We start from the raw sequence: 20,260 nt of genomic DNA on the forward strand, positions 1-20,260 counted from the left end.
GATACTGGGTTCGCCGTAGAGTTGGGCGAGCTCATGGTTCATTCTTCGCCGCCACACACCGTCTTCTTGCACACCGCCAAAGATGGTCCTAAGCACCCGTCTCTCGAATACTCCGAGTGCTTGCAAGTCCTCCTCGAGCATTGTCCATGTTTCATGTCCGTAGAGGACAACCGGTCTTATGAGCGTCTTGTACATGACACATTTGGTGCGGTGGCGAATCTTTTTCGACCGCAGTTTCTTCTGGAGCCCGTAGTAGGCCCGACTTCCACAGATGATGCGCCTTCGTATTTCACGACTAACGTTGTTGTCAGCCGTTAGCAAGGATCCGAGGTAGACGAATTCCTCGACCACCTCGAAGGTATCCCCTGTCTATCGTAACACTGCTTCCCAGGCGGGCCCTGTCGCGCTCGATTCCGCCCACAAGCATGTACTTTGTCTTTGACGCATTCACCACCAGTCCAACTTTTGTTGCTTCACGTTTCAGGCGGGTGTACAGTTCTGCCACCTTTGCAAATGTTCGGCCGACAATGTCCATGTCATCCGCGAAGCAAATAAATTGACTGGATCTGTTGAAAATCGTGCCCCGGCTGTTACACCCGGCTCTCCGCATGACACCTTCTAGCGCAATGTTGAACAACAGACACGAAAGTCCATCACCTTGTCTTAGTCCTCGGCGCGATTCGAACGAACTGGAGTGTTCGCCCGAAATCTTCACACAGTTTTGCACACCATCCACCGTTGCTTTGATCAGCCTGGTAAGCTTCCCGGGGAAGCTGTTCTCGTCCATAATTTTCCATAGCTCTACGCGGTCTATACTGTCGTATGCCGCCTTGAAATCAACGAACAGATGGTGCGTTGGGACCTGGTATTCACGGCATTTTTGAAGGATTTGCCGTACAGTAAAGATCTGGTCCGTTGTCGAGCGGCCTTCAACGAAGCCGGCTTGATAACTTCCCACGAACTCGTTCACTAATGGTGACAGACGACGGAAGATGATCTGGGATATCACTTTGTAGGCGGCATTAAGGATGGTGATCGCTCGAAAGTTCTCACACTCCAGTTTGTCGCCTTTCTTGTAGATGGGGCATATAACCCCTTCCTTCCACTCCTCCGGTAGCTGTTCGGTTTCCCAGATTCTGACTATCAGTTTGTGCAGGCAAGTGGCCAGCTTTTCCGGGCCCATCTTGATGAGCTCAGCTCCGATACCATCCTTACCAGCTGCTTTATTGGTCTTTAGCTGTTGAATTGCATCCTTAACTTCCCTCAAGGTGGGGGCTGGTTGGCTTCCATCGTCCGCTGAACTGTAGTCATCTCCTCCGCTGCCTTGACTTTCACTGCCTGTACTCTCAGCGCCACCCCAGCCAGTTTCACTTGAAAATGGACTATTTGCTTGTTAGTCAGAAATCAAATGCTATCTAGAAATATAGTCGTGAGACCCCATGGACTGATGCATAAAGGGCCAAATTATGATTGTATTATATTTCTAGACCAGAAAATTGCTTCATAGATTAGGGAGCGGTGAAGTAGCGGTGTCGGGTTTACTCACTTTTTCCTACGAAAGGCTCCAAGCGAAACAGTTTCAGCGTTTTGCAATTATTGATGTTAGGTGGTACCTATTTTCACGACGCCTAGGGTAGATGACCCAATAGTGGAGGAACTAAGCACTTTCTCTCACTGTTTGAGCTCTTAATACTGATACATATATTGTTTCGCTTACTTTGTGGGTGTATCCAAAAACTATTGAATTTACTTTTTTCTGCAGTCTGGAAACCATCGCAACAATATTCCTAATTGTGGTCTAAAATTAAACCACCAATTATTGGTACAGTGGTCTAATAGTTGCGGTATTTTTTTATTTATGTTCCTATAGTTACGAACCCCATTGCTTTTCTCCGTTCCGCAACTGTAGGAGCACTACTAATTTGCTATGAGAACTCTGAAAACATCTTAATTTACTGTACTTTTCAAACTTTTTTATAATTTCTATCTTGTTGATTACAATACCTATCTTGCATTTAGTACCGATTGGTAATGTTTGTTTACTTTGCTCGTTTGGTACCGCGTTTGACGGTTCGTTTGGTACTTTCGGCTTCACTGTTCTATAAACAACGTCTCTGGGTACACCCCCAACCATCGTATCAATTATTCTATTATACGTAAAAAGTTGAACTTGGAAAACTTTCAAACATGCAATGAGGAAATCGATTAAAGAGAATAGGTTACAAATATAACTAACATAGAAGTGAAACGTGATAAGTCAGTAACAACTTCAGAAACCATAAAATAGTCACGATGCTTAAAAATCCTAAACTTTTTTTACAATAGCTTCTCAAAGTTGGGGGGTCGCTAACACCTTCCATAAGATTTACACAGGCTGCGAGGTCGCGACCCACGTGGTCTCCTTTATGTTTGCCTTCAGGAGATTGAAACCTCTGAGAATTTGAATTGGTTGAACAAATCGCATTGCAGTTTCCAATCGTGTATATAAATTCTAAAAAAGAAATCCATCCCTAGAATTTTCCGTGTCACATTTTCCGCCGCAACGTGGATCACAAATATCCTTCCGGTCTCTGTGTGGGTGATTTTCCCCAGTTTTCCTCGCTCTCGTCGCACAACACCTCTCATACATCCTAAACAGATCCTGGAAACGAACGAGCGGATTCGACGATTTGATTCCCTGTACTCATTCGGTTCGCAGCCAGCAGTGGAGACGGCACGGAATTTTCTTCGCTCGCGGAAAGCCTCTATAACAGAGCTTTTTTTTGCTCCCATCCATCCACATTGGTGGCCCTCGGTGGTGCAAAGTGTGGTGAAACTTTTTCCCTGCTCTGATTGGGAAATTTTCCTAGTGATTTGGGGTGTGTTCTTTTCGCGGTGCGTGCGGATTGTGCAGCAAATGTGATGTGAATTTCAAGGCAAACGTAGATTCCTGCGAGGGCACGGAGTTTTCAAGTGATTGAAGGTCAAACTTAGGCAGGGATTTCGGCTGGGTGGTTCAGTGGAAGATGATCAAATTGGGCTGCCCACTCTAGAGAAGGGGGTAACTGTGTGTGAAAAATGCAGCCAATTCCGAAGCTACCAGAGCAAAGTGCCACAGGCTGAAAGGCATCGTATTCTGAATAAAAAAAGTTGCAATTGGTCTATATTGGATGAGAACCAACAATCGGAGAAGATGTAATGAAAAAGTAAGAAGCAATAATGAAGCTCACGTAATGGTTTACAGTTGTCGTCTGTATGAATAAGTGCTCGTGAGAAGAATAAAATAAGAAGAAACGGCAAAAAGGAGTATCTTTCTGGAGCAGAAGTGCTAAGTGAAGCGTGAAAATACGTCAGGGGAGGTCGTCAAGCTGCATTCAATGCATGGATCAATGTCCCTCGCTCGTGGTGGGTGGATGGGAAAATAGGGCCAACTGATGTGAAGCGGAAACAGAAGAAGAAGAATAAGCAAGCGAAGCAGAAAGCGCCAGGAGCGGATACGGAATACCAGGAAGTTCAATTTCAAATTTGCCCTGTTAATTATTGATAAGAGGATTTTCCTTCGTCGGTTGCAGTAGTTAGTTCGATATGTAGAAGGTAAGCATTTTTACATGAGTATCAGATTGGTATATACCAATAACGTGTTCTATGTTATACGATATATTATATTTTGCCTTTTTCGCATACTAACGTGTAACAAAAAGGGTATATGTTCACTCGAAAAACGAATTTCTGATAGGAAAACCGACTTTTATGAACCAATCAGCTTAGCTCTCCACATTAATTTCCTACATCCTACTCAAAATTCTCACCATTTTGAATGATATCTTTAATTTTTGTTTCACCCTATTTCTGAGGCTTTCTGATACCTTAGCAAGAAGAAACAATAGATTTGAAGTAAGTTTAATAAAACAGATGCAAAGAATGGCTATTTGATCACATGAGAAAAATCACTGTCCGGACCCGGAGGACTGCTACCGGATGCAAAAAATGATTTTGCACCACAGTAACATTAAGGATACTCCTCACGGAATCCAAATTTCAAAGTACTCGCGTTTTCAGGGGCACACCACTTGATACGGAAGCAACGCACAACTGTCATTCATATAATTTCAGGTTTGCTGCGTCGCAGCATGCGTAAAATTATAAAAATGACAGTTGTGCGTTACTTCTGTATCGAGTGGTGTGCCTCTGAAAAAGCGAGTACTTTGGAATTTGGATTCCGTGAGGAGGGTTCTTAAATATATCTAACAAATAATGATTGTTATTTAAAATTAGTGAAAGAAACCCAGTTTTGCCCGGGTGTTGCAAATGCCACAATGAACTATTTGCAGCACCACACTCTAGATAAATTTCTATGCGTTTGTTTTGTTTTCCTAAATTGCTGACTCAAATTTGTATTCTAATGATATTTTACATTTCATTCACCAACTTTTTGTATATACAAAGACAAACCTTGCGGATCCCAAAACGAATCGATTAGAGAAAAAAAATCTTACAAATCGGTCAACCCGTTCGCGAGCTAAATCGCCAGGAAGGAAATATCTCAACTCATTTTTATTATATACCTAGAAGATTTTGTACAAAGTGTACAATATGAGGTGAAGGACTTTTCAATAGCTTCTTTTGTACTACATAAGATGGTGGAGGGACCTCTGCAGGTATCGTTTTCAGAAGTTCCCGGTATTGGGAGGTGTCCGGCGATGGACTATCTCCCCCTACATGCAAAAAAATCTCACTCATTTTCAAGCACTTATCGTTACCGATTTGCTCAAAACAAATTGAATTGAATTATTTTTATTTACGAGATTTTCGGCCCTAGGCCGGTTCATCTCGTAACAGAACAAATTGCATTCAATGGGGGATTGTTTCCTGTTGAAAATGCGAGAAAACGGCTTGTGTGCTCAAAAGTTATAACTTATAGAAAACAATTGTCTCAATGCCCGCGAGGGGCTTCTATCGCTAGAAAGGGCAGCAAAATATAATTTCCATAAAGAATTCAAAGTTTCCCATAAAAAATTAGGAAATATCCAACATTGAAATCAGGGCTAAGCAAAAAAAAAATATATAATTTCCCTAAGCTATGCAAAATTTCCATGAACAATTAAAAACTTTCCACGAAATAAAAATAGTTAATCAAAAGTAAAAATTGCAACAATGAATGAAGAATTTTTCATAATGAAATCAAAACCAGGGAGCACGAGGGGCATACGTTTTCTGGCTCCGAATTTCCACGAAATCCAGGAGGAGATTGGCCGGCTGAATAACAACAAATCCCCTGGGGTTGGCCAACTACCAGGGAAGCTATTTACGATGGTGATGCACTGGCTAGTGCGCTGCACTGGGTAATTACCAAGAATTGGGAGGGGGATCGGATGAAAAATGTCGTGTGTCCCATCTACGAAAAGAGCGATAAGCTAGATTGCAGCAATTACCGTGCAATCACATATTTTATACCGTCGACTAGCATCAATTGCAAGAGAGCTCGTGAGGCAGTACCAGGCGGGATTTACGGGCGTACGCTTTATAACGGATCAGGTGTTCGCTATATGCCAGGTATTGTAGAAATATCGCAATAACAACGTTCCTATACATCATCTTTTCATCGACTGCAAAGCCGAATATGATACAATCGATGGAGAGCAGCTATGGCAGCTAATGCACGAACACGGATTTCCGGATAAACTGATACGGTTGATCAAGGCGACGAAGGATCGGGTGTTGTGCATAGTTCGAGTTTCAGGGGCATTCTCAAGTCCCTTCGAAACGCGCAGATGGTTACGGCAAGGTGATGGTCTTTCATGTCCGCTATTCCATATCGCTTTGGAGGGGGTAATACGAAGGTCAGGGATCGACACGAGTGGTACGATTTTCACGAAGTCCGTTCAGCTATTTGGTTTCGCCGACGACATTGACATTATTGCACGTAATTTTAAGAAGATGAAGAAAACCTACATCAGACAAAGCTAAGCGGTTCGGACTAGTCATCTACACGTCGAAGTCGACGAATTAGATGGTAGAAAGAGGCTCAAGAGAAGACAATGTAAGACCTCCACCACGAGTTTGTATCGGCTGTGACGAAATCGAGTGCATTAGACTCATTGGTGACCCCCGAGACCCCCAGTATAGAAATTCGTAAACGCGTCGTGGCTGGGAGCCGTACATATTTTGGACTTTGGATCGAATGGAGTCCGCCGCAGTAACAAACAGACTATCTGCAAAACGCTCATTAGACAAGTAGTTCTCTACGGATGGTGGAGGTGACGGTGCATCAGTGAATAAACATTAGCATTATGGACAAGCTGTCAATCACCTACACTAGGTTAGGTTCAAAAATCCATTGAAGAGTTGAAAACAATTAAGCTAAACACCACAAACATGACAGTGAGCAGCTTTATTAGGTTCTACACCCTATTGTGTGTAACTATATAACAAGAAGCTACAGACAACTTCTTGAAGTAATTTTCAGCACAGCAAGCCCCAAATAAATAGCCCAGATAGCAAATGGATATTGTTGATTTCCAATCGTTTTGAACGTTATTATAGTAGATTTAGGGGAGAGTTATAAATTGGATGGGGTTCAACCAAATCACGCCTCGCGGCTTTTCGACTGACTTGTGATAATTTGTTCGTTAGATGAAAAAGAAAATCATTTCATATCAATTCATACGTACATTTGTTGTAGGATATCCTCAGTTTTAGGGTTGAGGGATATCCAATACGATTTGTGATTTAATCATATTTATAACATTTGGGTTGATTTTGGAGGATTTTTGTCTTAGTTGGCAGTATAAAACACGTGCATTTTATAACAGTTACTGGGACTGATGATGCATTTCTTGTTTTACATCTATGATAGTTAAAAAATGTGAAACTCAGGCAAAAAATACACATAACTATAACTTGTAACATTTGTATACATTAGGGTGGCTCAAAAAACACTTTTTCAAATTTTTTGATAGGCCCTCTTATTCGGTTCTTTTTGATGCTCTGATGCTCTTGACAAAATTTCATCCAAATCGGTCAACGTTTAAGCGGTGCTAAACTCGTTGGAAGTTTATATGGAAAAATGTATGCAGAAACATCCAAAAACAGTGATCTACAGTTGGACGGCACAATTAACGATCAAGAAGCATGATACTCATTCAGTTCTTGTAGAATTAAATACAGAATGTTATGCTGAAAACCGCGAGAAGATTAGAGTTCATTAGGCAAAGGTATTAGTATTTTACTGGAGTGTTGTAGGGGTGAATTTATTTCTTTTCAAAGGTAAAAGAAACGAAATTTGCTAAAACCCCACTTCATGCTAATAACTTAACCGGGCAAGCTCCAATCTTCTCGCAGTTTTCTGCATAACATTCTGTATTAAATTCTCCAAGATCTGAATGAGTATCATAGTCCTTCATCGTAAGTTGTGCCGTCCATCTACAATTCACTGTTTTTGGATGTTTCTGCATACATTTTTGCATAAAAACTTCCACCAAGTTTAGCACCGCCCAAATGTTGACCGATTTGGCTGAAATTCTGTCCATAACATCAGGGCATCAAATAGAGCCGAATAAGAAGGCGGCCCATCAAAAAAAATAAAAAAAGTTTTTCCCATACTAATTTGAGCCACCCTAACATATTTAGAATTCGTATATTAATATATTTAGCATCTTAAGTAGAGCTGTAAATTGTATGAATTGTAAAATGCCACATTCAACAAACGTTGAAGTAAGTCGAATAGGAATTCATTAGGAAATTTATTGTTATTATTTATTTATTCAGGCTAAGGCCGAAGGGGCCTGTGTTAGTACAAAAGAGTCTTCTCCATTCGGCTCGATCCATGGCTACACTTCGCACTGAGGAGTATTTCAGCCCAAATCCTGGACAGACCTGTAACGCTGGGTAGACACCTTTACGTGGTGTGTTACGGGGTAAGATCTACCACGGTTACAATGCTAGCTACAGGAAAATCCTGACCCAACGGATACCTTCCTCATTATCCAACTCCGTGGTACTTATGAGGGTGTTGCTAAGTCCGTGGCCTCTCGTTAAGTGAGTACCACGTCAGCACTTCCTTTCTCTCTCTAGTTACGGTGAAGATGGGCGTGGCCAGGAGACGTAAACCTCATGATTTTGTTATTTTTGTCTTTGACTGGAATCAAGGACCACTCCCTTTCTTGATTTCTGATAGAATTCTAGATAAGGATCTCAAAAGTGAAACATGAGTATCACTAGTGTTCAAACTACGAAATACATCGTAACAATGCTAATTCCAAATTTTTTGGATATTTCCATATGATTTTTCGGTTTTGAACTCTCAAATAGTAATGCTATTTTGCCATAGGATCTGAAACAATATAGTTTACTTGTAAGCGATGCTGACTGTCAAAACTTCACCATAATTTCAATGCTAGGGGCTGGAAATCGTGGATGCGCGATGCTCGTGGAGGCCCGAAGCGCACTAGGATTTTTCAAAAGGAAAGTGCTGCGTACCATCTATGGTGGGGTGCAGATGGCGGACGGTTCGTGGAGCTGAGCTGTTGGGAGAACCATCCATCGTTCACACCGCGAAAATCGGGCGACTGCTGTGGGCCGGGCACGTAGTCAGAATGTCGGACAGTAACCCGGTGAAAATGGTTCTCGACAACGATCCGACGGGCACAAGAAGGCGAAGTGCGCAGTGGGCAAGGTGGAAGATGACAGGTGGAAGATAACTTTGTGTAGCCACAAAGGCCTTAACTCCAGGGATTTCTCGGATGACCAAGAACATACACTGTGACCGTATTTAAATCAGAGTATTACTAAGAGCTTCTACCATATTTGAAACAGGCTGACTGATATTCGGTTACGTGTGTAGACCCAGAGGCCTTGACAAGGGATTTCTTGGTTGACTAAGAACATATACTGTGAACGCATTTTATTCTTTTTAGCATTAAGAGCATGTAGTATATTTGAAACAGACTGGCTGACCATTGGTTACGCGTGTAGACACAAAGGCCTTAACTCCAAGGAATTCTTGAATGTCCAAGAATATATACTGTGTACACTTTTGATTATCAGTATCACTAAGAGTATGTACCACATTTGAAACAGACTGGCTGATCTTTGGTTACGCGCGTAGATCAAAAGGCCTTGACTTCAGGGTTTACTTGAATAGCCTACACCTTTTCTGTAAACGGGTTGGAAAATGACCACGATAAGCCACATGGCGGGAGGAGGGGTGTTGCTCTCGAACCACGTGTTTTTTTTTACACGAAAAACTTTTGGTGAATAACAATAGCGGTGTAATAATCATTAAAATTTTATGATTTAGTCATTAAACGCAAAGCGCATCTTAGGGCCGATGACCACGTAGCGTCTTTTCATCTCAGCGTTAAAAAGACGTAGGTGTGCATCGGTTAAAAACGGTAACGCAGCGTCGGTCGCAACGCCGATGCATATCTGCGTTATTTGACCATCTTAGCCTTTAATCCTATTTCCATAAAAAAATAACGAAAAAACAGGTTGCGATTCAGTCTTAATTTCCACACAAAAAAAATTGGGAAGGAAAAATGGAAAAATATTTTTAAAAATTTTCGCCGCAGATGGTTTTTGGCATCACGCCGCCGACACTTTTGCATCAGCGGACTGCAACTACAATTTTGAAAATTGTTCATGTTTTTACAAAATGTACAATGAGAGTTCATGTTTTTACGAAATGTGGGCAATGAACTGTGTATAATAAGTTTTCAACAGTTCCTGACGATATTCAATTTTCAATAGTTTAATTGTTTCTAATGATTGTGCAAAATCTTAAACAGTTTGTCGATCAATCGATAAAAAAATCATCAAAATCGGCTGAGTTATTAGTTCATACTTCCTGACCACTTTTCGTGACGGTCTTAAATTTGATTCTGCTGAATGACCCCCCCTCCCTATATTTTCCCATAAGACGTATTCTACGTCAAAAAAATTCCAATGGAAATTTAGAAGAATTTCCTTTGTAGATTCATTAATGTTGCCCAGGATTTTGAAAATAAATTTTAGAGATTCTGTAAACAAAAGTCAGCTGGAATTTTTTTCTAATTTATACTGGGAATTCTTCGGAATTTGATGTTTATTGGAATTTTCATCGTAAATATGCATTTCGGATTCTTCTACGGATTCTTCTAGTTCTTCAAAATTTCCATCGAACATTTTTCGGAACTCTTCCACAAAATTTCGGAAAAAAAGTCGTTGAAATTCTAAATATTTTTCCGTTGAGACTCCGAAGAATTTCTTGTCAATATTCTGAACGGTTTCCCTTGCAACTCCAGAATAATTATTCTTGAAAATACAGAAGATCTTGGAATTTAAAATTATTCCAACAACAAATGTAGGCAATAGTTTAGGCTTAAGAAGTCTAGGTTTTATGATATTGAACAATTAGGATAATTGATCGAAAAAATTAATAATGCACTTAAATGTTCTAAATGCACAAAATTCTAGTAGTGCGTATGACATAGAGAAGCTTGCATTTAAAAAATCAACATGAAATTCTAATTAATAATAATACTTTCTAAATTAATAAAAGGGTCTTAGAACTAAGGATATTCCTGCGATATAGAAAAAAAAAATCAGTGTTCCAGAAAAAAAAAACACTCCAATCCCTAAAACAATCTAGGTTAAATAATAGTGTTATAATAACAATTGAAATTCAATTCCAAAACAAATCTCAACCCTTTCAGGACGGATGGGTCATATATGCCCAGCGTTTTAGATTGTCTATAAAATCACAAAAGAGAGCTAGGCCACCATTTTCTTCAGCAAAATTGTTCATCTAGATATTGGCTTTACAGAAAAAATATGGGAGCTCAAATTTGACTGACCCTGAAAACTCAGATATCCGAGACCTTGGGAAGATTTCGATTCTAAGAGCATGCAAATGAAGTTGAAATGTTTGAATCGTAAACCACATTGTTTCATCATTCTGAATACTCAGATAAGATAGGTCATCCTGAACGTTAAGCCAGTGATTAATATTCAGGAATACGAGATGCTCAAGGTACTCCAAAACGTTCTTAAGTTCAGCCCACGATATCCAGATCAATTAAGACATCATCGGTATATCCCAATTCGATGCAATAAGCATATGATCCTTATTTCCATTAACATGAGATCCAAGAGACAAGGTACCCAAAATTATCTAGTTAACATCAAGTTGCACAATGACAATGAGGTTTGTTCGCAAACTTTTTTTATAGGGCCTTAGAAGCACTGGGTTCACGGACTTGAATGATTAAATAGTTCAAATTACGACTTCCAGGACGTTTTGTATAAGCTAAAAAGTCTGTAGTAGCTTGTATAAATAATAATTGAAGTCATATCAACCCAATGGACCTACTGGGATATTATATCATACATCATTCATAAGTTGGTTAATTGGATAAATCGAATGATCCGAGCTCCAAAATAATAATTGATCTATAATACATTCATTACTCTATGAGTCGCTTATGAAAGGACCATTAACTAAAGCATATTCGATATGTGGAATAGAAGTTCCTTGGAAAATTATTCGAAAGAACCATCAGAGTAACTGAGAAAATATGTGTATTATGACATCATTGGCTTCCACGAGTCGATATTAAAATAAAATTTCAATGGAGAATTAGAAATTTTGAAAGATGAGCCAGCTCTGGACTGAAAATCTATTTAATAAAGAAAAAGTAGAAATTTTACATAATCAAATAAATTTGCAATAAAGAAATCAGGGCATGAGTATTAAATAAATATAGAATTTCCATGCAAAACAGTAAACAGTTGAAAATTTTCCACAAAACAATAATAAATTAACACTTGTAAAAGCAAAAAATATTATAAAATATTTTATTATAAATCTATATAATAAAAATGAGTTGAGATTTCCTTCCTGACGATTTAACTCGCGATCGGGTTGACCGATATGCAAGATTTTTCCCTAATCGATTCGTTTTGGAATCCGCAAGGTTTGTATATACAAAAAGTTGGTGAATTTAACGGGGAAATGTAAGAAGTCAATAATATACAATTTTGGGTCAGCTGTTGAGGAAAACAAAACAAACGCACGGAAATTGATCTAGAGTGTGGTGCTGCAAATAGTTCATTGTGACACTTGCAACACCTGGGTAATGCTGGGTTTCTTTCACATCAATAAAGAGCAATGAAAAAATAAGAAAATTTACATTGAGAAAATACTAATAAGCAATCAAATTGATAACATTTTCCATGAACTTCAAACGCTTTTAAAGAAGAGGTAATCTATGGAAAAATGCTCAATTTATATATTATTTTATATTCTTTAATGGAAAACTTCCTGTTTTTGATGCTCTTTATTGATTTTTTCGTGGAAAGGTTTTAACTTTTGGTAAAAAAAAAATTATTTTGTGGAAAATTTTGTAATTATTTATTGCTAATATTGATTTATTTATGGAAAATTCTTCTTTCATATTTGCAATTTTTGGTTTTGAAAGTGTTAATTTATTTTTGTTTTGTGGAAAATTCCTAATTGTTTATGAAAATTTTGCATTATTTGTAGAAAATTTAATATTTTTTTATTGTTCATACCATGATATTTCTTTATTGGAAATTTGCTAATTGTTATGGAATTTTTTTTATAAATTTTTAAGCAGGGTTTCTACTTCAGACGATATCGTATCTTAGAACATCGACTCATGGAAGGTCTATTGTAGCTTGTGAAAGTAATAAATGAAATCACAGCGGCTCAATGGACCTGCTTGGATGCTTAGCGATGTACGGATACATCGTTCAGAACTTGGTTGATCGGGTCGTTTCAAAACTCCGTAATATCATGTCTCATGATTACATAGATATTTGTGGATATATTCTCAGCTTAGGACATTTTGTTTCTTGGCATGATTTTTGATACTTTCGAGGATATGTACCTCAGAGCAGTTTGGCCTACGACTCCCGAAAAAAAATACGACTTTTCAGTTCTTACTATACTAGTTTTGACAAGATCGAGAGGAAAACCCTAAATATGTACGTTAAATCCATGTAAAAAAATCGTCCTGAAAGGGTTAAATACCAAAATATAATAATAAATTCTAGAATACCAAAAGGAACCCAAAGATATTAAAGACTGTAGATATAAAATGAAAACTAGCATTTAAAGCCAAAAAATAAAAAATATAGGGATAATTTGGAAAGTTTCTAAGCCATTACAATTTTTTCTAGAAATTTTTATTACATATTCGCGAGTCCACATTTTTTTTGTATCCTGATGCATCGAAGGTGTGCGAGTTCTAGATATCCTAATACCTGATGCAGATTACAACATGATAACATCATCAAAATGTTAGAATTCATGAAAATTTATAATTTCCATGCTGGGTTTAGTTTGATTTTGAATCAGTTGAAATTCCTGTTTTTGTTCATCTTCAAAATTGATCGGGTTAACCATATGTTTTAGTTATATAACTTTTTTTTTCTTTTTTTTTTCTTTTTGAAAAAAACCACGTGGTCATAGGGGGGGAGGGGGGTCTGCCATATGACCACGATAAGCCACATGGGGGGAGGGGGGTTGAAAATCTTCAAAAATATGACCACGTGGTTTCTGGACGGCCCCGTATAAGATTTCTGATGAGAAGTCAGTTTTCATACGCTTTAGAAGTGAAGAGGCTATGAATTTCGTTATTGCCAACAACGAACAACTGCTTTCTTTCCAATACGTTAATGGGAAGAAAGCAATGGTTCGTATGTCCGTGGCGGGTAACACTCGATATGTGCGCATATTCGACCTTCCACCAGAAATAACGGACACTGACCTGACATCTGCGCTACCGAAATTTGGGAAGATAAAACGTACCGTACGGGAGCGATTTCCGCCAGAATTTCATCTTGAAATGCAAACCAAAGTACGCGGTATCTATATGGATATAGAAGAGGAAATTCCAGATATCCTATACATTCGAAATCGGAGAGGTAGGGTATTCTACGATGGAATCAAGCTAGAATGTTTCTCTTGCAAGTCAGACAAACATTTGAAAAGCTGTTGTCCTATTGCTGGGAAAAAACAAAACGAAACAAAAATGCAACAATCAACGATTGAACTCGAAATCGAAACACTTGATGAAGTGGCAGAGGAAGGTGCCGTTACTGTACCAGTGGACGTACCAGCTTTGGTAAGCAGTGGTGAAAATGAAAAAACCCAGATTAATCCACCTAGCGGTGATGATGCCTTTCTCGTGCATCGTAAAATGTACTGAAAAAATCACATAGGAAAGGTTCAAAAAAGCACTTTAGGGGGATAGATCGCATATTTTCTATCATTTTGCATGTTTTGCATTAATTACTATGCATTCCCACCATTCCAGAAAAAAAAAAATTTTCGATTTTGAATTTTTTTTCCAAGGGGGGACCCTTGGGAAAAAACAATGATTTTTCAATAATTCCGAAATGCAAAGTCCGATCAGGCCAATTTTCAATAGCAAACAATGGGACCGCATTCCTCGTCGAATGCAACTTGTTGCGAGTAAATCGGATAATGCTAAGTTCCAAAAAGTGTGTCTACAAAATTTGTACACATACACACATACACACACACACACATACATACATACACACAAACAGACATCACCTCAATTCATCGAGCTGAGTCGATTGGTATATAACACTATGGGTCTCCGAGCCTTCTATCAAAAGTTTGGTTTTGGAGTGATCATATAGCCTTTACGTATACTTAGTATACGAGAAAGGCAAAAATAGACAAAAAAACCCTGATTAATCCACCTAGCGGTGTTAGTGCCTTTCTCGTGCAAAAAAAAACTAAAAACATATGAGTGATTGCTTTTTAGCGTGTTTTGCGCATAGAAAATAGTATTTTGGCCATAACTTTTGATCCCATAGTCCAATTTGGCCAATTTTCAATAGCAAACAATGGGACAGGATTCTCAGTCGAATGGAACTTGTTGCGAGTGATTTGGCCAATGTTAAGTTCCAAAAAGTGTGTCTACAAAATTTTGTACACATACACACATACACACACACACACATACATACATACACACAAACAGACATCACCTCAATTCGTCGAGCTGAGTCGATTGGTATATAACACTATGGGTCTCCGAGCCTTCTATCAAAAGTTTGGTTTTGGAGTGATCGTATAGCCTTTACGTATACTTAGTATACGATAAAGGCAAAAAGAAGAAGGCGGATGCGAAACGACAACGGTCACTTGATTCTGATCGGGATTCGGACGCTGTGATCAACAACGTACAAAAGAGACGGAACAATCAAAACGATCAAAACTCAGTTTCAAGCGAAAGCGACAGTAGCCTGATTACAGTACCAGAAAATTCTCCAGGGAAGAATAAATACAGAGTAGCAACTTATCACTGCACTGGCTCGATGATGAAGATGAACGGAAGGCACTGATTGAGAAAGACAAACATAGAATAGCAGCGGCCATCGGTAGGCCGATAGAACAGTTGCAATTTTATCATGATTAGTTTTATATTACATTGTAATAAATTGGGTTATCAAATTTCATGTAATTTCAATATTGTTAACCAAACAATAATGCTTTTGGCTCCGCAAAGTGTTTCCTTTACACGACTGAGCCTATCAAATAAAAGAAATTAAAAAAAAAACCTATGGAAGACCCAGGGCCGGATTTAGAGGGGGGCGGGGGTAGGATTTTCAGATATGATATGTTTTGTACCCTTTATACGAAAACCCCTTCCGCAAGGTACCCGCCCATCTATGGTCAATCTTAGGTAACATCCTTAAAGATGATTTATTTATCGATCCATCCCAAAATATCCGAAATTGACCATACAATCAAAAAGTTATAACAATTCCAATATGGCGTCAATATGACCCCAGAGCACAGACAACGTAAGTTTGTTGGAGCAAAGACAGAAGGTTAAGCAATTAATTTAAGTTTATTACATAGTTGTCAATTATAATATGTTTGCTTGCTTATTGAGATGGATAAAGGGACATAAACCCTATTTGCTTTTCAGGCAGAATTGTATCGTTTCGCAAATTCGTCGAAAAATGATTTCAGTCTTAAATGCATTAAACCCCAATAGAAGTTCTAACACCCATATGAGCCTGCAGAAAAGGTATTTTTTTATTTTTTTTGTAATTTATTGTTGTTCAGATTTCAAAAAGATTTTATTTTTGATCAATAATAAAAACTTCAATGTATGTTTAAATGTGGCTAAAAAATAATTTTCAAAATTCTACTTACATAGACAGGTATATATTAAAAAAACATTAAAAATTGGGTGAATTTTTGTTCCTCCGTGTTTTTGTTCGTATGCCGTTGAAGAGTGAAATATTTGTAATTTAGTATTTTCCCACAACCAAGTTTATTCTATATAACATCCTATTCTGGTGAATGATACACTATTAAATAATTCTCCATCTTCTCAAACGAAAATTAAAAAAATATCCCTATAATTCAATAACAGCTATGTTTCAGCATTGAATGAGCATTTTCATACTCTTAATACGTTGAAAAATTAAAAAAGATGAATAGACTCGAAAAATTATTTCCATGAATAAAAAACTAAAAACACTAAGAATTTGAAATGTTAAATTTATGAAAACACAAATTCAAAATTGTTATTGCCAAAAATGTATTCAGATCGATTTTAGGAAGCAAAATAATGATTTTGAGCGAAAACCAAAATTTGGGCTACATACAAAAAGTTGGGTGTTAAAGAGTTAGCGAAAAAAACTTAATTCAATGCATTCATCGAATAAGATCTTGCAACAGTCCAATGGTGCAAATAGCGAGTAGATTCATGAACGACTCTCTGGGCCAAGAGTCTGTTGGGTTTTGACTTGTGCTTGATTTGAATCGCGAATGGGATATTTAGTTTTTTTTAGTTATCAAATAACAATAAAAAAATTAAACAAAGCTGAAGGCCCAAGCCACTTTAAATGTATACACTAATATAAAACGCAAAAATGAGAAAAACTTCATAATGAATATTATTAGGACTTTCTGATATGAACAGAGCGTGGACATGTGTGGAGGCGCATGGTCCATCGTAGGATAGTGCTGTTGTTAATGTTCATCTAGGGTAATTGTTCCGTTTCATCATCTCATAGTTCCCACATTCATCTTTCTAAAAATAAATAAATGGAAAGTGTTTCCCTAACTATGGAAAATCTCGGTATTTACATCTTCCTGTCTATTGTTTTGGCCTTTTTACTGCCGTCACATGCTTGCATAGGAAATGAAAGAAGCTCAAACTCGATTGGTCCATTCATTCGTATCATCTACCATCTTATCAGAGTGCAATCTCATAATTTACTTTTGATGGCATGCAGATGAAACAAATCTCGATAGAAACCGCCCAGAAAAGAAAAAAAGGACAATTCCAACGAAAAACAGCTTACCTTGCCAAGGATTGCGGAAAATTTATTTCTTTTATTTTATTCTATTTCCAGTGATCAACAGTGCAAACAGTGACCGGAAGACCTTCTCGAAGAATCAAAGGCAAGATAAGTGACCTGTGGTGGATGAGAGCTTGTCCTGGTGGCACGATAGTCGTAAAACGAGAAAAGTTTGCCAGCGTCGTCGTCGTCGTCGTAGACGTCGCCGTAAGTGATAACGAAAATATAATCCTTTTTAATGGAACGGTGATCGTTGGCGTCGCAGTTTCCATATAAGCTCCGACCACCAGAGGTGAGATTGGCATCAGTGTCTGAAGGAAAAAAACAAATTGAAAAAGAAAAACGAAAACAAGTGGCCAAGTGGGATATTGCCGGTCATACTTCGGACGTGGAATCGATTCGAGTGAAGTGCATTCATAGTTGCGATAAAAAACCGAACGAGAGATAACTTGTGCTCAGAATTCTTTCATCGTTCCGCTTCGACCGTAATCCTCGACGATTCAATCGATTTACGCTGGGGATATCTACAATCACCGCCGCAGCTCAGTTACACGTTACAAACCTCTGATTCGTAGTCTGTGGCGGCTATGGAGCCATCAGTGAAGCGGTGAAAGGTGAGTCTTAACCCAACTCAAATAAAATGAAAGCCAAGGGAAACGAGAATCTTTTAAGCTCATCGGGAAAACCTCTTTGCAATGATTTACAACATACAACGCTAGATACATGTGATTTTTTTTATGTGCCTTTCGCCAGCGGCGAGAGCGAGTAGAGCCCAGTTCTGTGCAAGTCGAGCCAAATGTTGCAAAAAAAAAACAGGGTGAGGGGAAGGATGATTGTTGGGGCTGACCATCGACCTGGAAGGGTCTATTCACAGTGGCGGACCTTCTTACAAAGCTTGAAAAAGTTTTCTTTTAATATTCTATGGACTTGATAATAGAGTGAACCTTACTCTTGGGTAAAATTTTGAGGGTGGAAAAATGATCATGACTGTTCTGGCATTCTTGGACAAAATAATGGGAAAACAAAATGCAACGACATTTTCTAAGACATTCTGAATCCTTTGGCTAATCACAGCCAACAAAAGAATTTATCGATTGATATCCTTGGCGCAAATAAATCAATCAATTTTAGATGAACATCTTGGACTAGACCTTCAACTAGAACTCGATGTCTTGGGACTAGAGGTGTGCACCGATATGACCAGCACCCTGAAACGGCTGTCATCTGCATACAATGCGATTGAAGCAGAAAACTTGGTGCTAGCTGTCAAGTTGTGGCTTTAAGCACGGAACACAGAACACGGAACACACGCATGCGACAATATCGCTCCAGGGCAGATTTAATTCGAATAAAAAAAATAAGCAGTGTTTTTATATTTTAGGCTGTTGTTGAAAGAAAAAGCGAATCATCTAAAATATGTTTTAAAAATTTATCGCAATTATCTCTATAACTGATTCCTTCATTAGAGATACACCTGGCGCAAAAGTTATCCGCACAGGCTTTGTTACAATAACAAATATTTGTCAAGTCTGCCTGATACCCATGTCGATATCTAAACAGTTTGATTTGAACTTATTTGTATTATTTGAAAATATTTGTCATTGTGACAAAGAGTGGGCTTCGGGCTTAATAACATTAGAAAACCTTTGATTCCTAATGCATATTTCTGTTCGAAACTTAATTTTCGCAAATGGAAAAAATAAAGCTGCATACCAATTGACCTTTCCTGTCAACATTTTCTTTGTAGGCATGTGAAGAATGGGACGTTGAAGTTTATGATATGCATAAGTGCATAAATTGCACGAAATTTTTTTCTGTGGTCTTTGGTAGCGACATGTCGACTACGTGTTTCTGATATTCGGCCATTTCATTCAATGTTACAAAACATCCTAGCAGTTTTTCGGGGTTTCTAACAAACTTTTAGATTTCATTTAGTCAGCTCAAAGAACTGGCAATTTGGAGACGATTCTTAAGATTAACTCATAATCGACAAAATTACAAATGTTACACATTTGCAACACGGCCAATATAGTTAGGTTTACTCTTCAGATAAAAATAACTTATTTCCGGTGCATGGTAATTGGCAGCTCGATAGTTAATCTTTTTAATCTCCTGACTTTTACGCTAAGTCCATTATGCTTCACAAGCTATTATTCTGTCAACACACAAATGATCCAGTTTAAAGCAAAATTTTATCCACAATGCGATATCCACTTCTGGACCCTTCTGAATCCGATATCCACTTCTGGACGCTCTTCTGGACCCACATTATAGTAAGCTCAAGTTTGTAACCAAAGAGAGTTTATGCGTCAAGAGCAAATAAATTATTTTTTTTTGTTTCTTTATTAAGCAGACTTTCAGCCCTAGGCAAATAGATTAATTGATTTCGTCAACTGAAAAGTAGGTGTGTTGGACGCTGTCTCATATTTCATTAAACAATTATCGAATGACACTGCTTGCAAGCAAGATAACTTTTGATAGATCTATGTTTTAATGGTTTTTCTGGGTGGCACCAGCCTTTTTCAAGACCTGGTGTTTTTAAAACCTTCGAACTGGCACTTTTAAGTTTAATTCGATAAATGAGACGGACCTTAATGTGTGTTTTCATTCGGATTCTGATAAACTTATTTCTAAAAGGACCTTAGCCGGTGCTGTAAACATACTGTGAAACAATATTAAACTTCCGGTTCAGGCATCCCTAAATTGTCAAAATCGGATGATAATTGACAGAGTTACAATATATTTATTTAATTTTACCCAAAATTTGCTTGTCCCAGTTATTTTGGTCATGTACAGCATTTTACTAGTGCTAATGGCCGCCACAATCGAACTCAATTTTTGGTAGAGTAGAAACAGTTTGAAGAATGGCTTGTGTCGCTTGATAAGTTTCCATCATCATAATGCTTTATTCATGATGATGGTG

The 20,260-nt window shown here is 38.1% G+C and overlaps 1 protein-coding gene across 1 annotated transcript in view; it reads left to right on the top strand.

Moving 5' to 3' along the window:
- The first annotated feature begins 2,726 nt into the window (after window positions 1-2,726).
- Window positions 2,727-20,260, top strand: part of LOC134223149 (gamma-aminobutyric acid type B receptor subunit 2) — a 128,278-nt gene continuing 110,744 nt past the window's right edge. Inside the window, exons 1-2 of the mRNA XM_062702290.1 lie at window positions 2,727-3,573; window positions 17,392-17,951. The gene's annotated coding sequence lies outside the window, so the exon portion shown is untranslated. The remainder of the gene's footprint in view (window positions 3,574-17,391; window positions 17,952-20,260) is intronic.

Source organism: Armigeres subalbatus, chromosome 1, assembly GCF_024139115.2.
Source record: "Armigeres subalbatus isolate Guangzhou_Male chromosome 1, GZ_Asu_2, whole genome shotgun sequence".
Classification (NCBI taxonomy): Eukaryota; Metazoa; Arthropoda; class Insecta; order Diptera; family Culicidae; genus Armigeres; species Armigeres subalbatus.